General features: G+C 37.8%; 1 long non-coding RNA gene across 1 annotated transcript; it reads right to left on the bottom strand.

Moving 5' to 3' along the window:
- Positions 1 to 566: 566 nt before the first annotated feature.
- On the bottom strand, positions 567 to 8,619 carry LOC116712320 (uncharacterized). Its single transcript, XR_004337501.1, has 2 exons — positions 3,422 to 8,619; positions 567 to 2,397 (listed from the first exon to the last, which is right to left on the bottom strand). It is a non-coding gene; the product is annotated as an uncharacterized LOC116712320 (long non-coding RNA).
- Positions 8,620 to 22,809: the final 14,190 nt, after the last annotated feature.

The following is a 22,809-nucleotide window of genomic DNA, read 5'->3' as shown; positions in this document are numbered from 1 at the left end:
ACACTGCTGCAGTGGTGGCTTCCATGTTAAACATTAGCACATAAAACATTCCATTTCATGCATTCTATTATTGCGGCCCACTAATTTACACAACCATTATGTCTGGATGATTGTCAGTCATTCACTACGGGACAGAATCAAATGAGTCCTGTATGGTTGATGTATATGAAACTGCACAGGAGCATGCTCCTGGGTGTACTAATGGTTGGTCGGTGTTCTTCACAGCCACAGTATTATAGAGAACACATGATTTTCAACTTGCACCAATGCAAACCCATGCTACACTCCAAGAGATATATGTTTGGTAGTGGTGAAAGCATTGGCTTACCGATGAGAACTTGTTACCTATGATGCATGATCTGTGGCACATGGCTAATCAACAGCGTTTTTCCTCATGTGGGAGAGAAAAGAGGTATGTCGTCAGTGTCTGCTAAATATAAATCATTAGTGCACTAACGAGTGTAGGCAACACATGAACTAAAAGCAATTATTACTTCCTGCATTTCTCACACTGTCATTTAAGGTGCTTTAAAGGACAGCAACCCATCAATAACCAGTAGTGCCAGTGAGAGGCCTCCCATTTATATTAGAATATTTACATAAAACAAACAAGGTCGTTACATTCAAAACAATGGAAGACATTGTTAACAAAGTATAAGAGCATAATTTCATTTTTCTCCTTTTGTCGGAGAAGTGTGACACATCATCTAAAGCTGTATTGCGTTGCCCGGGGTGAAGGCCCTGCACAGTAGATGGACCGCTGTAATTTCTCATCTATCAAATTATGGTTTATTGTTCAGCACAGTAACCCCAGGCTACACACAACCCTGTGCACTGACAGTTATGAAACATTATATTTCCACTGTCAGTGTCCAGGCCCAAGACAAAGCTTAAGAAGCAAAACATAAAGAAAGGAGAAAGAAATAAAAACTCCAAAGTTAAAGTAATACACATCTTGTCAACATCTATCTTAAACTTAACTTTGATCAGAGTCTTTCAAGTCACCGTTGCTATTTCGAGTGGTTTCTAACCACATTAGGTTACTCAAATTGCCATTAGCCACTACTATAGAAGCTTGTTTATTATTGCCATGGTAATGATTTTTCTGGCAAATGAAATTTGTCGACAGGAAATTGTGTTTAATGCTGGTCTAATGAGTCTGCTGTAAATTAGCTAGCATACTGGCGTGGATGACTAAAAGGCCTTTGAGTAACCTTTGGTCTCTGTTGAGGGTAATTCGATAGCGCCACAGATGATTCACTTAGCAAGGCTAAAAGCTATAGGCTTGCATCTGAAGTAGGACATGTGAAACTACTATTGCTCGTGAATTAGAACAGAATGTGAAATTAATCAAATTAGTTTTGCCACTGGATGATTCTTAAGACAACGAACTTGAACTCCTCACTGAAGTCAAACCCATTTTGCACTGTTGTCACCAAGGTCAAGATTCAGCCCAACCTGAGCCTAGACAATACTGAGACCGTCTACTCTAGACAAGTCAACCTACTTGTGGCTTGAGTGTCAGAGTGACAACAAAGCTACGAATGATTTACAAGTCCTGTTAGAACGCTGGAACCTGCAAACCTAGCAATGCTAAAGGTTGAGGCAAAATTAAAGGGTTATTTTACAGATTCTTTATTTTTATTCTTGACTGCATTTTGCTATTGAATATTGAATCTTTAGTTCAAAATATTCAATATTTAGAGTGGTAAAGAGTGGAACGGCTGATTATACACCAAAAAAAGCTCATTTGAATTTGAGGGGGGCAAAACTTGAATGTTGTTTGTGTGAGAACAGAAAAGGAGTACTTTCAAATGTCTTGTCAGTTTTCTAACCCAGGTTTTTTTTTTTTTTTCAGTTTTAACTACCATAGAATTGCACAACTATAACAGATGCAGTACATGGATGAATAATATTCTAAACTAATAACATAGTATTAAAACATTTTTTGGAAAACATGGAAAATTATTTGGTTTTTATTTCATTCTTTTGAGCTGGATTCATTGTCAAAAGCTTCATGAAAGGCCCTGTGCTTTTCAGAGAAAAATTAAATGAATAATCTGAAACTAGACAAAGACAAAAAAAATACTATTTGATGCAGATCAGATCACTTCAAAATGAGACTGCTGACTTGAAGAAAATGGTCCCTCCTCCGCATTTATGGTTTTACATATATTCTCAACTAATTTGACATAGTGTAGAGCACAAGTCCAACTACAGCCCTTAATGTCTGCTGTCCTGCAACTTAAAAATATGCCTTTGCATCAACAAACTTGAATCAATTAGGTAATTGTCAGAACTCTGTAAAACTGGATAGCATGGCGAGGATGCAATGCAGCCATTTGAGTCGATTGGTGTTGAACCATGAACACATGTAAGAGCTAAATGCAACAGTCACTCTTGAGCAGTGTTGTATAGTAACGAAGTAAAAATACTTCACTACTTTACTTAAGTACATTTTGGAGTACTTCATACTTTCCTGGAGTATGAAAATGTTTGATGACTTTCACTTTTACTTCACTATATTTCCGAACTCAATTGCGTACTTTTACTCCGATACATTTTCAATGTGTGGTTTAGTTACTCGTTACAAAAAAGCGAGAGAGAGAAACGAAGTGTTTTGACCCCACCTACTGATTAGCAAGCAGGCTACCGAACAAAGTCGTAGCCTGCTTGCCTGGCTTGTTCATCACCTCCAATAGGATACACCTGTTTCGCTTCTCCCATTGTTGGGGAAATCAGAAATCGGAACACCTTGCATCGGGTGGGAGGGGGGGTCGAACAGAGAAGAGTGCTGCCCGCACTGACGCGGCTCAGGGATTACGTGACACGCAGCGCCGTGCCCTATAATCCACTGTAAGCTATGTAATGTGTTTTGAGGCAATTGACCAAAATCCCGGACAATTTTTAAATTCCCCCCGGACATCTTTTTAGGTCTGAAAAGTAGGACATGTCCGGGAAAAAGAGGACGTCTGGTCACCCTAGTTCAATGGGGGACAGAAGCCATAGCGATAGCAATTTAGACTAAATTTAACGAATATAGGAAAGGCATGCAAGTTCAAAACCACAAACCATTAACATGTGCTACTCTTTAAAACTGGAACAATTTATTAGCAGGTTTCATTTTGCCTGCACTTGGTTGGGTACATTATTTTAAGTTTATTTGACAAGTTTACCAAGATATAAGAAATGTCATTCAAACTTGCCTTGTTTTACTTTTTACTTGTACTTTTCATTACATTACTTGAGTACATCCATTTTTACAGTAATTTCCATACTTAAGTACAAGAAGTTTCAGATACTTTAAGACTTTTACTCAAGTAACATTTCAGTCAGTGACTTCGACTTTTACCAAAGTCGTATTTTGGAGAGGTACTTGTACTTTTACTTGACTCTGAGATTCCAGTACTTTATACAACACTGCTCTTGAGTGCTAGAGTTTACACCCTGGCCTAAAGAACAAAGTATCAATTGTTCTATATGGCAAAAAGAGAACAATTGATATGTCCACATCAAACTTTAATAGAGCAAAGCTGTGTGCTTACATTAAATTATACTTCCATATGAAGACCATGTTTCATTTTAATATTTTAGTTTTACAGTTGAACAGTAAACAATAATACAATGACAAGAACATAAGAAGATTTATGCAAGATGTATGCATGTTTTATAGAATTAACCTTTAATAACACAAAATTCAGCTTTTAAGTAAATACATTTTAAAAACACTAACTATTCATGAAAAAGAAAAAGAAAAGCATCTAGATTTTGATAAGCAATTTCTTTAAAGTGATACAGATATAAAGGTGGGGCTTTTCCTTAGCAACAGTGTGTAAATGTTTGCTGCACATCATCTGGTTCATGCTACAGGTTTCAATAAAGAACTTTTTCATTATTGTGTATACTAAACAGTATGCAAAAATGGCTGCACAGACAGAGATTAGACCCATGTAGCGCTGTGGATTTTGTGTTAAAGTTACCATGATTTAATGCAGGTGTGGTAGCCAAACCACCCTGGCATGTCTTGCTGGTATCTGATAAGAGATGCGTGTGCCTTGAATTTTAATGGTACAAAAATTCTTCTTTAATGCTGGTGCCCCTAAATCGGCAAACTCCTCATCTCAGTCCATGTTTAGTGCCCAACCCCTGCTGTGTCCCCATCTAACCTCTCATTTCCTCACGCCTCCCACTGCACCTCGCCCACCCATGTCGCTCCTCCTCCTCCAGCAACACGTGCCCCCTCTTAGTGCCAACATGCCCTTATCCTCCTCTTTTCCCCCCTCCCATCCCTTCCTCTGTTTTTCCCACGCCTGCCTCTTTCTGTCATCACGCAGTAGGAGTGGTATCAGCACACGTGCCCCTTTTTAGTGCCAACAAGCTCCCCTGTGGCCCAATCCCCCCACCTCACAGTGTCTTCTTGTCGTCGAGGCCCCCCCGTCGTGTTTTACCTCCTTCAAACCTGCCCCCTCCACTCCCTCTCCCCACTTTCTCACACTGTGCATCTCATCGCTATGTAAGTGAGGATACCAGACTGTTTTGCATAACACTGTTTAGTCCTTTGTGGCAGGCGGGGCGGCATGCGAATATGCAAAACGGTTATGGGGAGGCATTCTGTAGTGTGATGAGGAAAGGGAGAAGGCGGCTTTGTGGAAGATGGCACCGCGTTTGCGTTTCCTTGTTTTCCAACGTGATCTTTTGCTAATCAGGGCGATGGTTGGTGCAGGAGCGGGCATCATCAGAACAAAAGCCAAGCTGAGCGACGTGGCAATGGAATACCACTCCAAGAAGCCATACATCTTCCCTGGATGGATACTCTCATCTTTGATGGCCTTTATTTCTCTTAAGGACCAATGCAAGAAAAGGTCGTCCGTTTTTTTTTTTGTTGTTATTTGTTTTTTTTCCAACTTGCGTAATTTCTGCCATTGTTCATACTTCTACTGTAAATCCACAATGAGCAAAATAAGCAGATATTAATGGGAACTTAAGCAGAAAGCGACAAGGAAGTTCATTCGCTTACCCCTCCTCTTCAACCATATTCCCTTTTTCTGCTACTTATCTGTGCCAGAGAGCAAATCGTTCTTTATAATTGGCCGTTGTCATCATGCAGATGACACACAGCGCTCTGAATATCATTAGCGCCTTTTGCATACCTCCGCTCCTCTCTTGTTTTTGTTCTTTCTTGTTCCTTCGTTCCTAGGCTCATTTAGCAATTCAATATTCCAAAAGGTAATTATCATCCAGGGAGCATCCCGTCAATATACGAAGATGGGCATAATGGGGAATCAAGGTGCATGTCTGATTGCCGTTTTCTCGTTCGTCGTTTCCTGTTCGCGTCTCCTACGGTATCGGGGATAGTCTAGTTTTGATATTTTATTTCATTATCCATCGTGGTGAACTCCAATGCATATCTCAGTGGCTAAAAAGTCTTCCTCCCTCTCTTCCTCTTCGGTCTCGTCTACATATGCCCGCCGCTCCTTTGGTAGAATAATAGCTCTTAATTCTTCCCTGCATCTCTTGCCTTCTGATCCATGACAAAGAGAAAGAGGCAGCCGGTTAATTTGCATACTCCCCATAATGATGAGGTGTGTGTAGCAGACTCCCTAATTACCATGTCCTCCTGTCACTATATCTCCTCCTGCAGCTTTTCCTTTTAACCCTTATTTGCCCATTCGCCATCTCTTCGTCTCCATAGAAAGCCATTGTTCCACATGTTACTTCCTCTGAAGGAGGGAATAAAAACAATGAAGAAAATGAGAAAAAGACAGAGGCATATCTCAGTGACGAGCGATTCGTTCATTCATTCATTTGCCTTCGTTTATTCCGCTGTCTGTGTTTACTGGCTAATTTGCGGCTCCTCTTGCTCGTAGCGACTCTCCTTAAGCTACCCCTCTTTGTCTTTGCCTTTGAAATTTACAAAATTGTACAAGAAATCAATACTCAATTGATTATTCACTTTCCTCAAGCCTCAAACAACTGCAGAGTGCACGTGCAAATTAAATCCAGCGTATGTAAGTGTGAGGAATACCCTGCTAGATCCCATTGTATTCCCAGTTCCTCCGAGGCAGCGGGCAGACGAGATGGCAGGGAGCTCTGGGAGAAATAAAACTCTGCAGCATTCATGTGCATTTCTGTTGGCGTGTGTGTGCGCGTGTGAGACTGTATGGGCTTAAGACACATAACGGCGTTCTGTGATTAGCCCACAAGCTGAGGAAGTTTCAAGGTTGGAGGAGGGTTTACACCTTAGCCTTTGATCTCAAAACTATCCAGAAGAAGGAGAGAGATGGAACAACAACACCTAGCCGGTGGATATGGAACACACCGGAATCTCCAAGCTGGATCTGAGACATGCATCTTGATTTTTGATGATTTTTTTTATTTTTTAAATGTTTTTTGTTGCATTTGCTGGGTTTCTTTGTCTTATGCCCTGATTGCAAAAGGAGCATGGGCATCATGCCACCTGGACCCTTCAGAGAACTCTGTGGCAAGTAGGCGCAAAATCTGACGCTTACTGAGAGGAGGAGGAGCAGAGAGAGGGGTAAAGGGTGCCTGGCGCCTGCTTCTGATATGCCATGTGAATGGCAGGCATGCATTGATGGCAAATATAGCGCAGATTAGCTTTGAGGAGTGGGAGAAAAGATAGAAAAAGTAGTGGTTGGGGTGGGGTGAGGGTACACACTGAAAGACTGGTCAAGTGCCAACAATACCATGACTATGCAAAGAAACACTCCTCTATAATCTGCTCTGGCACTTTGATGTTTACATTCATGTACTGTAATTACATCCCTGGAATGACCGTTATTTAAAAAAAATAAATAAATCACAATTACTGTTTCACTGTTTCCATTGGGAAGTGCTCAGGAAATAATGTTTAAAAGTATCTATATGCACTCTTTGACATTCTTGTATCCATGAAAGCCTGCGTAAAAACAAGGCTGAAAGATAAAGTTGTGGTCACACATTTAACAAACTTCTCCTCTCCTTCTTTAAGTGTCTTTAAATATAGATTTGATAACTCAGTTTCTGTTTCTGACAACTGCATTTCAGTTTGAGCCATTTTCCTTTCACTGGCACTGAAAAAAAGAAAATGCTGGCTGGGGATACTTTATGACAGGGAAACAAATGGCAACTAGATAAAGGAAGACGGTGTTCATATTGAAATGTGCTGAGCAATCACCTTCCTGCACCAGCAGACCTGCTCAGTGTATTTGAGAGAGGAATTGAGGGTAACAAAACACACTTTGGTTTGCATTTCTTCTCCATGTGAATATATCCCATCCAACAACGTAAGAGGCATCCAAAGGCAAACATGCATTATGTGAAGTCAGCTGTGGTGGCAGAATAAAAAGGAGCCTCAGAAATAGAGGCTCGGAAATGTTGTAGAGCATGCAGGTGTTTCGAAAAGGACAGATTATAAGTGTATTTAAATTTTCATGTTTCATGTATTTTGCATCTGAAGACGAAAAGCAGTCAGTCAGGGAAAGCTGTGCAAACCGCTGACATAAGCAGATAGGAAGAGAAATATTGAATTTTTCTGTTTTTCTATTTGTATGGGTTTGGGTTTGACTAGGCTGAGAGAGGATATGGGCGCTTGCCTACCAGATCAAACAAGCTGAATAAGAACAATCACAGCTCTCGACTGGATCAGAGATCCAGAGAGGGGGGAAAAAAATGCCAAGGCGATTTGACTTGCGAATAAGGCGATGCATATCTGCATGCTAATTACATTGCAAGAAGGGGGAAAAGAGAGGAAAGCGCCCCCCAAGCGCCAGACAGAGAGAGGACGAGAGAGGAACGACACAGCAGACACGAGAGAGAAACGAGGGAAACGAGCGAGTCGACAAACGGACAAACAAACGAAGGAATCAACTGGAGCTGTTGACGAGATGGACAATTAATTCTCCCTCCATCAGGCTTTATTCTGCTGCATTTGGTTTCATTTGGGAACTGATCAACGGAGAAAGAGGAAAGGAGCAAAAGAGTAGGACTAATGTAGAAACCAGCGGAGGTTTGGGTGGCTTCCGAAAATTAAAATTATTGATTGTACTTAGGACGCTGGGGGTTGCGAAGGAGAGTGAATTTTGAGGATGTAATTAGAGCGGACTGGGACCAAGGCTGGAATGATAATAGATGACATTGGAATTCACCATGGAAAGAGACCATTAATCTCCATTAATGTCAACCGGGATATTAAAAATTCTAATTGATGGGATGAAAATTGTATTGATGGTGTGTAAATACTAGATGGAATGTTGATTTCCGTAAGTGTTTCGTTATCGCCAAGTTATAGGAACTGCATCCGCAGGTATGGTATCTGTAAGTGTTTGAAATGGTTGAGTAGGATGACTAACAACCCTGCTGTTTGTTTTTTTTGTCATGGATTTTTTTTTTTTTTGCCATGCATTGTAAACAAATACAAACAGGCACTTGTTTGCACTTGTACATGCAACTGTATTAGTTTGGGTCTATGTTCTTAAGTTGTATGCAATATGAAATAGCTCTTCATTTTTTGATTTTCATAAGCTGTAATGTAACTCAGTAAACTCCAAAGTGCACTGTTCTTAAGTAATGTAATCAAACTGTTTCTGTTTGAAATAATAATAAAAAATACCACAACTTTTACCCCAAAGTGTGTATCATTTCTTATAAACTTAATACATTTTGTGTCACAGTGGAGCCACGCAAGATGCTTGACTCAGAAACAGATCAGTTTTTGTTACCCTTTATGGCTCCTATGATGTCATCAGTGGGGGCCTTGGACCTGCCGTTTGCTACAAGTTACATGGGACGAAATTAAGAAGAACGGATCCAGTACCGCATTCATCAAGAGCTGCAGCACCAACAATGACTGTGCTGTGATATTGTTAATAGGCTTGGAAATTTTACTGTGTCAGCTATTCAATACTACAAATTGCTTGTGTGCAGTTGCCCTGAGTGTGCCTTTTCCTGCTACTGTGTGTGGCTATGACATAAATATTCAAAAGGTTAATGCATATGTTCCTGTAATGCCTGCGTACATTCACTCTGCATGATTAGGACCTGTCCTTGAAATAATAAGATGAAACTGCAACACACGCACACACATGCACTCCATTCTACACACTTGCAGTGACTCTCATTTATATCATGAAACAGACATATTGAAAAGCAATGGTAGAGAGAAATATCAACAAGAGTCAACTTTGGTCAATATTAAAAAGAAGATGATGTACAAAGTATTAAATATTGCTCATATATTAACTTTTAATCCCTGAAGAAGTTGGCAACACTGTTACTTTTAATGATTTTAATTTTCTTCTGACTAAAGCTAGTCATTAAATGAGAGTATTAAGGGAACTGACTGCTTTTGGCACTTTCAGGTGACTTGATAGTGTTACCTTGAAGTTGTCATGTCTGGTATACATGTTAAAACTGAAATGCAACTACAAATACAAAGCCAGCAAAACATACATGGATGTTCCCTTATTATTCTTTATAACATGCATATTAATACATCAAATGCAGATACTTATACAAAATATAGGTAAATTCTATGCCTGAATAGTGCTCATCTGTTTAAGTGAAACGAAGACTAATATTTATGAGCTGTGTTTGACATGCATATTATTATCATCATCATTATTACTGTGCATTTCAGGCAAGAAACATAAGACCTGACAGTAGAAAGGAAAATAACTGGTTCAATTATGAGATTTGTCTGATTTATGATTTATGCAAAGAGTGTGTTGCCTCAGGTAAGGCCCCTAGAAGTGATAACGTACAAAATTTGTTTTAGCCAATTGATTATGCAAGACCATTCCAACCTCTAAATAACACATCTTGTGCACACGTGGCACAGGTAAAGTTGTATTTATCGTGTGCCTCCATCAGTGTGGGGCTGCTGGTGTCTGTCTGGCTGCAGAAAAATACATTTTACTCCTTGCTCCAGTCCAAGAAATGCTCCTTGCTCAAGAAATGAGTATTTCTTTCTTTATGAAAAGGTGGCAGATCTACACAAAAAATAAAAATAATTTATTATTTTACTAAAGAATGATACAGATGAGCTTTTGCACACACCAATCCTTAATTTTAACCCACTTTAACGGTTAGCTGCCAAAATGTTTCACTTTGGTCTCATTGACGAAAATCCCAGTTAGAAGTTAAAGTCGCAGTCACATTTAGTAAATTCCACACATGTATTAGTAGAACTTATCCACCCTAACATCACTAGAATAAAGATCAGAATATGTCATTTAAATCCTGGAACTGAAAGAGACTGTGCCTCCTTTAACCCATGATAACCTGGTTAGACAAAACGATTTTGTGTTCTCAATGGCGTCATACTACCAATTACGTCACTTTTCAACTACTTATGCATAAACGTAGTTACATTTCATAGAGTGGTTGAAGGCAGACAGAAATTGAACCAAAAATGAAAATATAAACATGCAAATTTAAAAATATATATATTCTCAAGAGTGAAGCAACACAAGTCACATGATTTGTCTTGACGCAAGGTCACATAAACTCCAGCAGTTAAAAAAAATCTTATTTTTCTGTTCCCTCCACCTGATCGGGAATGTTTCTTTGAGGACTCCAATTGAAAATAAAATGATGTGGTTTGGAAAATCCAATTTTCAAGAAGATTAGTGCTGCAGAAATTTTAAATAACATATTTAAAGCCCTAAGCCTAAATTTTTTTTGGCAAAAAATTAATGTAATTTGTTTCAAGGGAGAAATATGTTTTACAAGAACATTTGTCAACTTACCACATCCGTAACATTGAAATCAAAGATTAACCAGATGACATATTTTGTACCAAAGGTATACACATAAAGGGGCCTGTTTAAAGCAACAAGACAAATATTCTATAAAAAAAGGGAGTCAACAAAATCATGGAAATAAGACGGAATAAAATCCTCGACTTGAGTCGAAAATATTTTTCACTTAATTTTTTATATAAAAAGTAATAACTGCAGGCCTCCTGTGAGGCAGGCGGCCACACTGTAATTTTCTACAGGAGCGGAACCAGCATGGTGCAGGTTGCTGCTCTCCTTCATGATGCTTTCAAAGTACACACATGATGTTATCCACGTGGCTCCACTTCATATAAGCAGCTCCTGCAACACTTGGAACTGATCAGTAAAAATCGAAAGCATTACAAATTAACCAAATCCTGTTCCTAAAACGGTACATTAATGACGCTTAGCCCATAAAAGTGGCAACATGCTCTTAGCTTTTTGCAGTGCTTTGACATTTATAGATCTGACGTATGGAGCTGTAAATGAGTGCATTTACAGGTCTCAGAGAAAAAGATCTTGATGCAGTTTCTCATTATAATGTCTATCAATCAGAGTCTAGTTTTCTGATTTTCTGAAATTTTGTTAACGCAACAGGATCAGAAAATAAAATTTCATGTTTGAAATCAAAAGATGTCTTTTTTAAATTGCAAGTGGGCATGCAAGTTGTAGACACCACCGGTATACTTTCCCTATCAACACTGTTAGTGTGTCATTCGTTTTTGATAAATGTTTCTGCAAACACTGTTTGAACAATGTGATGTATGTTCTTTTACATGTCTATCCTGCTCCTGTGAGAATTCCTGAACCAGAAAACACAAAGAAAATCCAACCTAAAGGCAGATTACCGGCTTTGGGACCAGCTGCAGTATCACTGAAGCAAAGGCACAGGCCTGTAGCTGGCCATGGCCAGATCGAGGTAAACATAGTTGGGCTGGTTATGAATTCTGAAAGCAACACTGGACTCTGAGACAGAGATTATTATAAATTTAGTCATGGGCAATGAGGACACTACAGGGGGAGGGAAAAACAAATATTAGGGCCCCCTTCAATGTCTGTGCCAGTGTGAACTGTTTTCCATTTTAATGCATTATGTGTGTATAGGGGAGATGAGGCTTTTTTTCTTTCTTTCTTTGCATGTGCATTGGGGTGTGTGTGTGTGTGTGAAAGATTCTGCAAACTTAGATTTACATTTCCCCTCACTGCCTGTGAAATGTTTTCAGACGTGGCCAGCGTGACTAAAATAATACATCAGGCTCATTTTGTTTTTTTTTCCTTCGATTCTCTTTGTCTTGTACATACTTACATTTGCACTCGCTGTGGGTAAAGACAGCTTGAGAGTATGAGGACAGGGGAGAGTAGCTGTAATTACCGACCATGGGAGAGAAATGAAAATTCACGTTTCGTCTGATTCTTTCGTTAGCTTTCAGGCCACTACTTCATTTGAGCAGCTATTGACATATTGACTTAAAGTGAAGGTCATCTGATGTCATACTAACACATGATTTAAAAATGCAAGGATTTCAAAAGATTATTACTAGAGTGGCAAAGTATGAGTAATACACAGAGGAAAAACATGTTTTGTGGGAATTACCTGAGATTGAGTGAGGAGTCTTGAGATTTTTAAGATCTTGTCTAGATTCTGTCCACAGCTGCAGCAATAAACAAAGTTGTTTGTATTCCAGTATATGCTATTTATTACTGGTAATAGAGTTATTAGGGTTGCTTGGTGTGTACAAGCAATATCTCTAAGCTTGTCTGTCATTTTCATATGTTTAAACATTCACAATGACCACTGCAACAGCTGATAGGTCTTAAAATTACCGCAATTACATATTTACTTTAAAGCTCCACTTTATCCTTTTCCTTATTTTCATGTAAATGAGCTCTCCTAAAACATATTTTCTTCAGGACATTTCTTTGATGTAATTCTATAAAGTTGCTTTGGTAGGCATGTTTTCATGATAGCACTTACACTGACTTTTTCCAGGTTGGCTGTAATATTTTTTAAAGAGCATAAAGTAATTAAAATCTAAAATGTAACATCAGCAGGAAGAAAAAGATTGATCACATCATTAGGGATTTTATTGCATCCCACACGCAATCAGATGGCCCATGTATAACTTGCGCTGAATTATTTAAAAGTAGTTTTTGTAATAATCACAGTTTCCATTTCTCCCTATTCAGATAATTCATTAGTAGAAATGCCAATACCCATGAGTTTCGGGTTTTCCCCAGATATAGCCATCTACATAACCAAAATCACACCATAAACGATCTGGACTTCAATCTATACACTGGAAGCTTACCCTGAGGCAATGTACCGGCATAGGCACCTTCAAAGCACTTTGTCATTTAAAGTGTAACAAGGTTATTGATCCTATAGGTTTGATTCAAAATGCAATGAGGTCTTCCTTAGAGAGTTGCTTAAATCCTTAAGGTATTGATACATGAGGTCTGTGAATGTATAAATAGTGTCTTACAAATGTATCCATACACCTTGATTTTAGTCACATTCTGGCATGTTATATCCACAATTTATGTAGGATTATATGTGATAGAAATGCAGATTTTAAATAATTTCCTTTTCTCCCTTTGAAGTTTATGTATAATGTCATTAGCTCCCTCATAATATATATATATATATATATATATATATATATATATTAAAAAGTTGACTAATTATCAAAGTCTTTGTGTAATTTCACCTCAGTAAAAATACACATATTCTGTGAAGGCCTCAAAGGTTCATTGGTCTTTATCATGTCCCTTGATAAAGACCAAAGGATGTGCAAGAAAAGTCAGGAATGAAGTGTTGGAGAACTTCATAAGCCTCCCACATGCAGTCGGGATGTTTTAAATGTTACCCAATTGTTAATGTTTGCCTGTGACATATCTAATGCACCAGTTTGATGCTATAAAGCTTACCAGAAATTGCCTGTGCTGTAAACAACCATTCTCCACTGTTTGAGAGAAGAGCTGAGCTGAATGAGGTGGCTGTTGATATTAATTCAATATTTGGAAGGGTAGCAACAAAAACTATTACCAAATAAAGTCAACAATGTATGCAAGTGTAAAAGTTAAACTCCAGAATTGTAATCTACTATCTTTACCAAAATGAATGACAGTGATAAGGGTAATCTCCGATTCTCAGTGCAACCTAAAATAGGGCAGGTTTTACAGGTCAATAGATTTGTTGTAAGAGAAATAGTGTGTCAGAGTATGGCAACATGGGATTTTAATTTTAGTGCAAACAAATATGTTGGGCGAGAAAGCAGATGAGAAATGGATCCTCTGTGTGGTGTGTGTCAAGCAGACATGAAGACAAGCATACACACCTTGCCCAGGTCCCAGAAGCTAATTAAAGGGAAGGTAGGCGAGCAGAGATGTGATAACTCTGTGAATCATGTAGAATAGTTGTAATGGGTGACCTTTTTTTCTCTACCCTTGCAGCAAACAGAAATCTCATTTGAGAGTGAGCCATTCCAATTTGCTGAGGCGAGACAGGTGTCAAAGTCTCAAGCAGGCAGAAAAACATCCCTTGGTGCCTTCTCTTTTGTTTGAGATCATGTGATGCCCTGTGTGAAAATGCAAAGAGCTGCAAAGTCGACTGAAACAGGGATTCGGATTTCATCTAAAAGTGCTTCTCTCATTCTTCTTTTCCTCTTCTGGACTTTGACTTAATCTGAAGAAACAAAGAGTGTTTTCTATTCCCATGTTTTGTGTATAGAAGGGATTATGTTAGTGATCAGAGCAAACATAAGAATTATAAACACAGTCGATCTTCATTAGGCTGTGGGCCAGATATTACTGGGCTCGACAGACTGGAATGTTTGGTCGTCCATTTAGCCAAGGGCAGAAGCAGAAAGGCTGCTGTGCAGGGCTCTTGCTCCCTTTGATCCTCTGCAAATGTGTGTGTGCGGGCGTGCACGTGTGTGAGTGCAATGCAATTTCACAACCCAAGTACACCAGCTGGTCCACGTTAAAGTTCCAAGGTAACCATGGCGCCCTGCGGGTGGTGGGGTGTGGGTGGATATGTTTGTGTGCGTGTGTGGGGGTGTCGGTGGGTGTGCGTGTGTGTGGGGGGAATAACATGTGGTATACGTTTGGATGCGCTCCTCCACCCCCCTACCCCTTTGGCTTTGACTTTTAAGGAGTTTCGACACTGAGCTTTTGCCTCTATCAGGTAAACAGGATATGGGTCACTGATAAAACAGTATATACACATTCGCAGTACACCACTACAAGAGGATGTATCTGTATCCTCCCAACCACCAAGGACCTGAGTTTGGATCACCTAAAATAGTTTTTTTTTTTTTCCATTGAGATTTTCACTATCACATGGCGTAAACACTTTTTGAGAAACTCCGCCAAGAGGAATGTCAGTCTGAAATGTAAACACACAGGAAACAGTAGGAATTAACTAATGTTTACTGGGTTGCTTAGATAATCTTCAGTAAAAATTGAAAAACTGAAAACATATGTGCCCTTCTGTCAATTTATAACTCAAACACACTTTGCAACAACAGATGACCATGACGCAAGAGAAATATTAAGGTCAAGTAAGAGGACCAATTGATGAAATCTTTTTTTTTCCCTCCAAGTATCTCTTTGTACTCGCTGTGTTTTGAAAACAGATGCAGTCATATGTAAACGAACATATTTAAACCTTTTTTTTTCTTCAGTCTGACGATTTCATCCATAAAACAGCAAAAATGTTTAAACATTTCATCCACTGTTTCATTTCATAAATATTTATCCGAGTAGTAACTCAGGACTCATTTGAGTGAGTAATTTGAGGGTAACCACCACTGACATGTTAGAAAGTTCTAGCCGAAGAGACACATTTGTTTTCACATTTGAGCTGCCCTAACAACCCTACAGAAACAGGTGGCTCTGAAAATTTATGAAAATGATTAGATGAACAATGACATTGGAAGTAACTGGCTGAACAGCACCAAAGTGAATATTTTTCTTGGGTGTGAGAAATGACTGTGTAAAGTGACGTTTCTTTTAATTCTTTATTTCATTGACATGTTTTCTAGCCCACGTGGCTTTTGCAATAAATGTAAAGTTTGTGTATGTTGTGATATATTTACATATATGTCAAGCAGACATGAAGACCAGCATACACAGCTTGCTCAGTTCTCAGAAGCTAATTAAAGGGAAGGTAGGTTAGCAGAGATGTGATAACTCTGTGAATCATGAAGAGTTGTAATGGGTGAACAATTTCAAACACATTTAAATATTTTATCCACTGTTGCATTTGATAAATATTTATAATAATAACTCAGTAATAACTCCGAATTAATTTAAGTGAGTAATTTTAGAGTAACCACCACTGGCATGTTAGCCATATTAGCAAGCACTAGCCAAATACGCACACAAAGACTGGTTTTCTAGCCAATGTTACATTAAAGGGTCACTTTTATGTTTAAAGATTATAGAAACTGAATATTTTGCTTGCTGTAGATAACTCTCTTGGTATCTTTCTGCAGTAAAAAAAACAAAAAAAATCGAGATTAGTTTGACCTAGATGGCTAAAGCTAAGGTCTAGTCCTAGAGCAGCCAAGAGGACCTGTATTACCTTAAAGAAATTCTAATTCCCCCAAACTATTTTTTTGTGAATGCTAAAAACCTTTAAACCCCAACTGCATTTAGCAGAAAATTTTTTTCAATATTTTCCCCATTAATGTACATAGGATTTTTCTTTTGCTATAATATATTTCTTCCTGAATAAGATACATACAAAGAAAAAAACATGTAATCATTTCCACTCATACACCTGATGTAAAAATAAAGCAATATGAAAACAACAACAAAAAAAAATATTAAAGTGATAAGCAGCTCTATATTTCAGACATCTGGTGATTCAAACATTGAGTCAATGTCTTTGCTTCAGTGATTCCAAGCATAAAGCAAATCAACGCGTGTATGTGCTGTAACGCTGAAGTTATCTTTGGACCTAAACAAGAATGATCAAGAGTCAGCATGCAGCTTCAGTTATTACAGCTGGAAACTAATGATCAGACCCAAAATCTGGATGTTGTTATGGACTCAGACCTGAATCTTTGGAGACACCAAGACAATTACAAAGATGGCCTTCTATCACCCAAAGAACGTTTCTAGGATTAAAGGACTAATGGTCCCACCAAATCTTGAGAAACTCATCTGATCTCACTCTCATCCAGATTTGACAACCATCACATTCTTATTCCATAAGGTGTATTGTGATGCATGCCCATCGTCTGCAGTTATAAGACAAAAAAGGTGGAGGAGGATGCTTATGGCAAATTTTGAAATTTCCATGTTGAACAATTCGACAAGACACAATACAGTAAGGCCAGTGTCATTCTCCTGGTGACTGCCAAACCCAGACTCATCCATTGCATTATCAGAGAGAGACACAATACCTCATCTCCACAGAACATGTTTCAGCTGCTTTAGACCAGTAGTGGCATGGTTTCCACTAGTAAATCTGAAGCTATGCACTTTACTTGGTGATGTAAGGCTTATAAGCAATTGCTAAATCTTGGAAACCCATCAAAGCTCTCTACAAACAGCTAATCTGATGCCACACAAAGTCTGGAGGTCTGTGGCCATCAACTCTGAAGAAACTAGGCAATCTTGGCAGACTATGTGCCTCAGCATCTGCTGATCCAACGCTGTGATTTTATGTTGCCTACCACTTTGTGGCTGAATTGCTATCATTTGCAATGACTTTTACTTTGATTTAATACCACTAACATCTCTCTGCGAGCCATTTAGTAGAAAAATATATGTAGTCAGACCATACTAAAAAGTGTATCTAACTCAAGTCAGTGACTGTCTACTTATTGCATTTTAATGGAACTTTCTATTAAAAATGATGCCATATACCTGTGATGTTCAGACAAAAATGATGATTACAGAGAGATGACCTTTTTCATTTTTGCTAAACTTTTTTTCCTCATGGAAAATAAGTTGTGCTTCTTAGGCATACATTGCTTGTATATGTGATTTTAGTATTGGTTCAAACCCCCAAAAAGCAATTCTGTCTAATTAACCCCAAAAATACAGAGAATTTCAGTTTCCAGAGCTAAACTCGTCCTTTCAGGTTGTTTCCTAAGGTGTATCGCTTCAGCAAATAAACTAGCCTTTGTGGTGTACCTGACGGAAACCAGTTTCAAAGCTCAGTGTGCACCAAAAGGAAAATGCCCCTCAATACTCTTCATTTGTTGTGAGTTCCTGCTTCTTTTAGTAAACAGCCAAAAGCCTCTGTGTCTTCAGTGGCCAAGAGCTTCTTTTGCAATGATGAAAGAGCTTTTGTGAGTTTCTCCACTTTCATTTTAATTGGATATTTCTCACTTTTTAAAAATAGTTTTATTAATGCTGTGGAAAACGTACACAGCCCTGTTAATCAGAGGTCCTTTGGCACATTTAAGGTTAACATATATGTTCCCATCATCGGCTAAAACACAGTATAAACTATGTTTCTTTCAACTTCTCTTCACAGACAAGCCTACAAATATTTAATCTCATTTTGAAATAAAAAAAAAAAAATATTCCGCTATCAAGCTGTCGTCTGTAGAGACAAAAAGTTAATGAAAATATAGTGCTACATATTGATAATGATATTCTGGATCTTTCTTCCTATTCTCACCTAATCAGTGGTAGAATACAGTGCAGTCTCGCCTCTCTCCTGCCATGACAGCTACAATTCATCACAACCTTAATTTAGTCTGTTACTGGGGTGTCGATAGGACGAACACTGCCTGGCGACCCTCACAGACACACACAACTCTGTGGACACATACACAAATTAATGCAAGGAGTTGCATGTTTACATACATACATACATACATAGCAGGTGTATTCTTATGATCTTTCCTTCAGATATGTCTATCTCTTGCATATCATCTTTGTTATCAGAATATGCAGAAAAAAAAGTATCAAACATATTCACTTTACATTTCCTCCCTTCAAACTGGGAGTGCTATCTTTTGTGTGTTTGGTTGTGGCCCCTACCTCTAGGCCCTTCTCCCTAAATGTATCATCAGTCATTTAAAGCAATTAAGCACTTCTCAATGAGAATAGCTCGCTCTTCCTTGAGCAAGACGAAGAGGAGCAATTCACAAAGCCATTTTCTACCAAATCCTATTAAAGGTGTGGAAGGGAGGGGGAAAAAAACGAGGTTGAAGACTTAAAATGGAGGGCTTTCATTTAAGGACTAGGAGGTATTACAGGCCAGATTACTCTTGGCTTATGTTCCTAGTCTGGGAAATTACATTCCCACTTTTTTGGGGAGTGCCAAGGCTTTGGAGTGGAAGATGAGAATCACCTTAAATCTCTCTTGTTTTTCACTTCTCCACTTCAATAGGTTGGACTTGTATTTGTTGTTGTGTTTTGCTAGAAAGATTTCTGTTTCCCACTTTTATTGGCACCGATTGAGCTTTTGGATATCTCCTGGTCTGTGTTTTTAAGGGAAAGGTTTTATTTCAATTTTATCCGGTTCTTTCAAGGGAAATTACTTTTTCCAACTCTCAGATCCTGTCTTAATTATTAATGGCAAGGAAAGACCTAAGTAAGAAATTTGTGGGATGAAAGTGTCAAGATTCAATCTAGCAGGCTTAAAGTCCCATTCTATATAAAATATTCTACATTAGATTTGTTTTGAAAGTTGGCATTCCTTTTTATTTTTTTTCATCTGTGATGCTTCCATGTTGACTGTCATATTAAAACAAATATTTTTCTTTAACTACATTTAGTAAGAAAAATCAAATAAGTAAAATGTAATAGGAAACTGTTCAGCAGGTATTGCAAATTATTTTTCTAACATAAAAATGTTGAACATGGCACTAAAATGTAGTCGTATAAGTTTTTTAGTCCATTTCATTTCGAGATTTTCTTTTCACTCCTATTCTCATACTGATTGTGCTTGAAATGTCACCTTCATAAAATGGTTGCATAGCATTTTTACTTGTGGTTTTGGCACAAATATAATTTTGAATCCAGAATTAGATTTAAACCAAATACCCATTGACATAGCACATCTAGATACAATCGTTTTTATTAGATATGTTTCAACGAATTTGGTGTCAGAGATGCACTGAGAAATCAAATGTTCGGATTGATTTATTAAATAAAACATCAGATCCTTTCTCTTTGTTCTTTAAATCAAGAAATAAAAAATGTGAGGTAGTTAATGCTACCAGGTTGATCATCGCTGTATGCTGCAACTACATAATAAAGACTCAACTTTTGTTACTATGAGTATCAGTAAAGTGGTCAAGCTGAATTAAGAGGTAGAAACAGATCTAAAAAGATGTTTAAATGATTAATGGATTTTCTATAAAGTGTCAGAACATGTTTATTGTTCAATCAGGTTGTGAGATAGAGAGAGAGCAAGACTTCAGCAGGTAAAATGAAACGCTTAACATAATAGAGAACAGCATAGTTGCTAAGTTTCATCCTTCTAAAAGTTCATCTTCTGTTAGTCATGATCTATGATGGATTTGTTTGCAGCCATTGGATATCTTCCAGATGAGGTAAAGATCTATGTTGTATAAGGAATAAACGCATAGACTGCCCTTTATGTAATGTTAATGTTTATATAATACCGCTTGTGCTAAAAATAACAACAATAAAAACGTTCTAATATAAAGACTCTTTGAATCTTCATTCATGTATCCATTGTCTTTTTTTTTTAAGAATAATGAAGCCAAGTTTTGCAAACACTATTCTCTCTGAAAATCATTAAGGGCAAATATATCTCATCAGTCATCAGAAACTGTGCTGAACAGAAACTGCGTAACAGCGACTTCAGTGTTTGCTTCTATAACCAAATGCAGATTTAATATTTCACTTGTCTCCAAGACAGCCTGTCTACACCTAGACAAAGTAGGAGAAATTCTTCAAAACAGTGAAAAAGTATGCATGAAGGAATACAGTATGTCACAGTATGTGGGAAACCACTGACGTATATGAATACAAGCCTATGTATGTGCAAACTCGATGTACTATATGTGGGTCCTTTTTTCCTGCCAAACTGTAAAACAGGTTCAGGGTTTATTTTGGTAGTGCGAAAGCAAGGCCCAGGACTGCTGAAACAGACATCTGCAAAGAATAGACCTACTCATTTGGCGTTAATCAAAACAGCCTGACTTTATTCATGTAGCTGCAGTGATCTGCAAGCCTCTGGCAAGAGCAGAGAAAAAGAAAACACAGATGTGTGCATGTTTCACAGAGACACATACACATACAGACATTTGAATAAAAGGTCAAATAGCTTTATCAATAACTGTGGAAAATGTGTTTTGTGAGGAGAAGGAGCAACTGAACTGACAGTGGCCACCGCCCTGATGAATAACCGCCAGGAGAATCAATAGGAAAGAGGAGTTGAGGTGGAGTGCGGGAACATTTTGTCATCCAACGGTACACTCCAATATCTCAGCTCATCCATCAAAGATTGCAATGGCACTTCGTCCTCCGCTTTAATTGAAAGCACACTGAAACACGTTATTTACATGACTAGATGGATTTAAATGGGTTCACGTCAACTGGCAGGTTTGTTGTTGTACACTTGCTAAATGTTTGTTTCATGAGCTGACATGTCACTGTCTGTGAGTGCGGCTGGCTGTCAGCTGACAATGGAAATGTAGAAAAATTGTCTCAGACAAAGTTTTTTGTTTGTTTGTTTTCTGTTTTTGCTTTTTCTTGAGTGGACATACATTTTTCTGTATAATCAAGTATCAAAGATCTTCCTTTAAGAAATCAGGAACAAATCCATCCATTTAATTCAATCTGAGTGCCTCGTTTTTATAAAAAAAAAATATTGTTGAAATAAATTTATTTTGTTCTCCCTGACTTTATGGTATTAAGAGCACAGTATGAACGGTTTAAATTTTAAGGAAACGTTTCACAGCATTTCGCTTCAGATCTATATTTTTCATTATGTTACAGAAGTGTGACTGCAACACACAAACACCTTTTTTTTTATTAGGCTAACTATTAGATCGTGGTTGTACGCAATTAATTTTAAGGTTGCCACATTGATGCCAAAGAACCATTAAAAAAAGAGTGAAGATCAGAAGTACTCTCTCTAGACTGTTTGCTCACAGTAGTAGCACAATCAATAACACACAGCTGATTTCCTCTCCTTTGGGTCAATTCTATAAAGTGGGTATCACAAGTTTTTGTTGGTAGCCTCAAGTGAAAAATAAAAATCTCCCCTTACAATTACTGTTAACACATCTCAGTCTTAACAGTTCCAACCTTCTTTCATCTGTATCAAAGTACCAACTAGATTGAATCGCCAAAATACGAGAGCTGTGGCTGCTGCATTCTGCTTGACTAACTGGTTGATTTTTTTTTATTTTTAGTTTTAAAGCAACATGTCTCAGTCCGTCTGAGCAAGGCCTGACGATGACAATTAAAGTTAGATTATAAATTAGAATTAATTGAACAGATACTCATTGCATATTTTCAGTGAGATGATACAATAATGACTTGCGTCGAGAACGCCAGTAACATGCCGCCAGGACAGAAATGGCGATAAAAAAAAAAAAAAATTCTGAGAAAATGGTGATTTTCAGTTTTTGTCAAAATAGGTGAAGTTATGAAGAAAAAAACAAAAACACAACTAAATAGAAATGTCAAATATTTTAAAATGGTAAAGTTTATGTTTGAATAGTTGTTTACGGAGTATCTTAGAATTTTTTAGAACAGCTCATTTTGCACTGTATTTAAATTACACAAAATTGGGCAACATTTAGTTAATCGGTTCAAGTGCATTTTATTTAGTTGAATCAAAGTAAAGCAGGTTAAATACATAACACACATTTCAGATTTCCATTTGTCACATTTTTTTAAAATGGATTGCCAGCTTATTTCAACTTCACAGCTAAATTCTACATCATGCAAGTGTATATCATGAAATAAAAATAAAATATCTGAGGTTGTAGTTTTAACATAGGAAATGTTAAGTTATAAAAACATGAACACATTTGCAAGATACTACTTCTTCAGCAAAGCCTGTAAGACTCTTAAGCTGTTG

Source organism: Xiphophorus hellerii, chromosome 21 (genome assembly GCF_003331165.1).
Source record: "Xiphophorus hellerii strain 12219 chromosome 21, Xiphophorus_hellerii-4.1, whole genome shotgun sequence".
NCBI classification, from domain to species: domain Eukaryota; kingdom Metazoa; phylum Chordata; class Actinopteri; order Cyprinodontiformes; family Poeciliidae; genus Xiphophorus; species Xiphophorus hellerii.
This window is presented reverse-complemented; position numbering and strand designations above follow the sequence as displayed.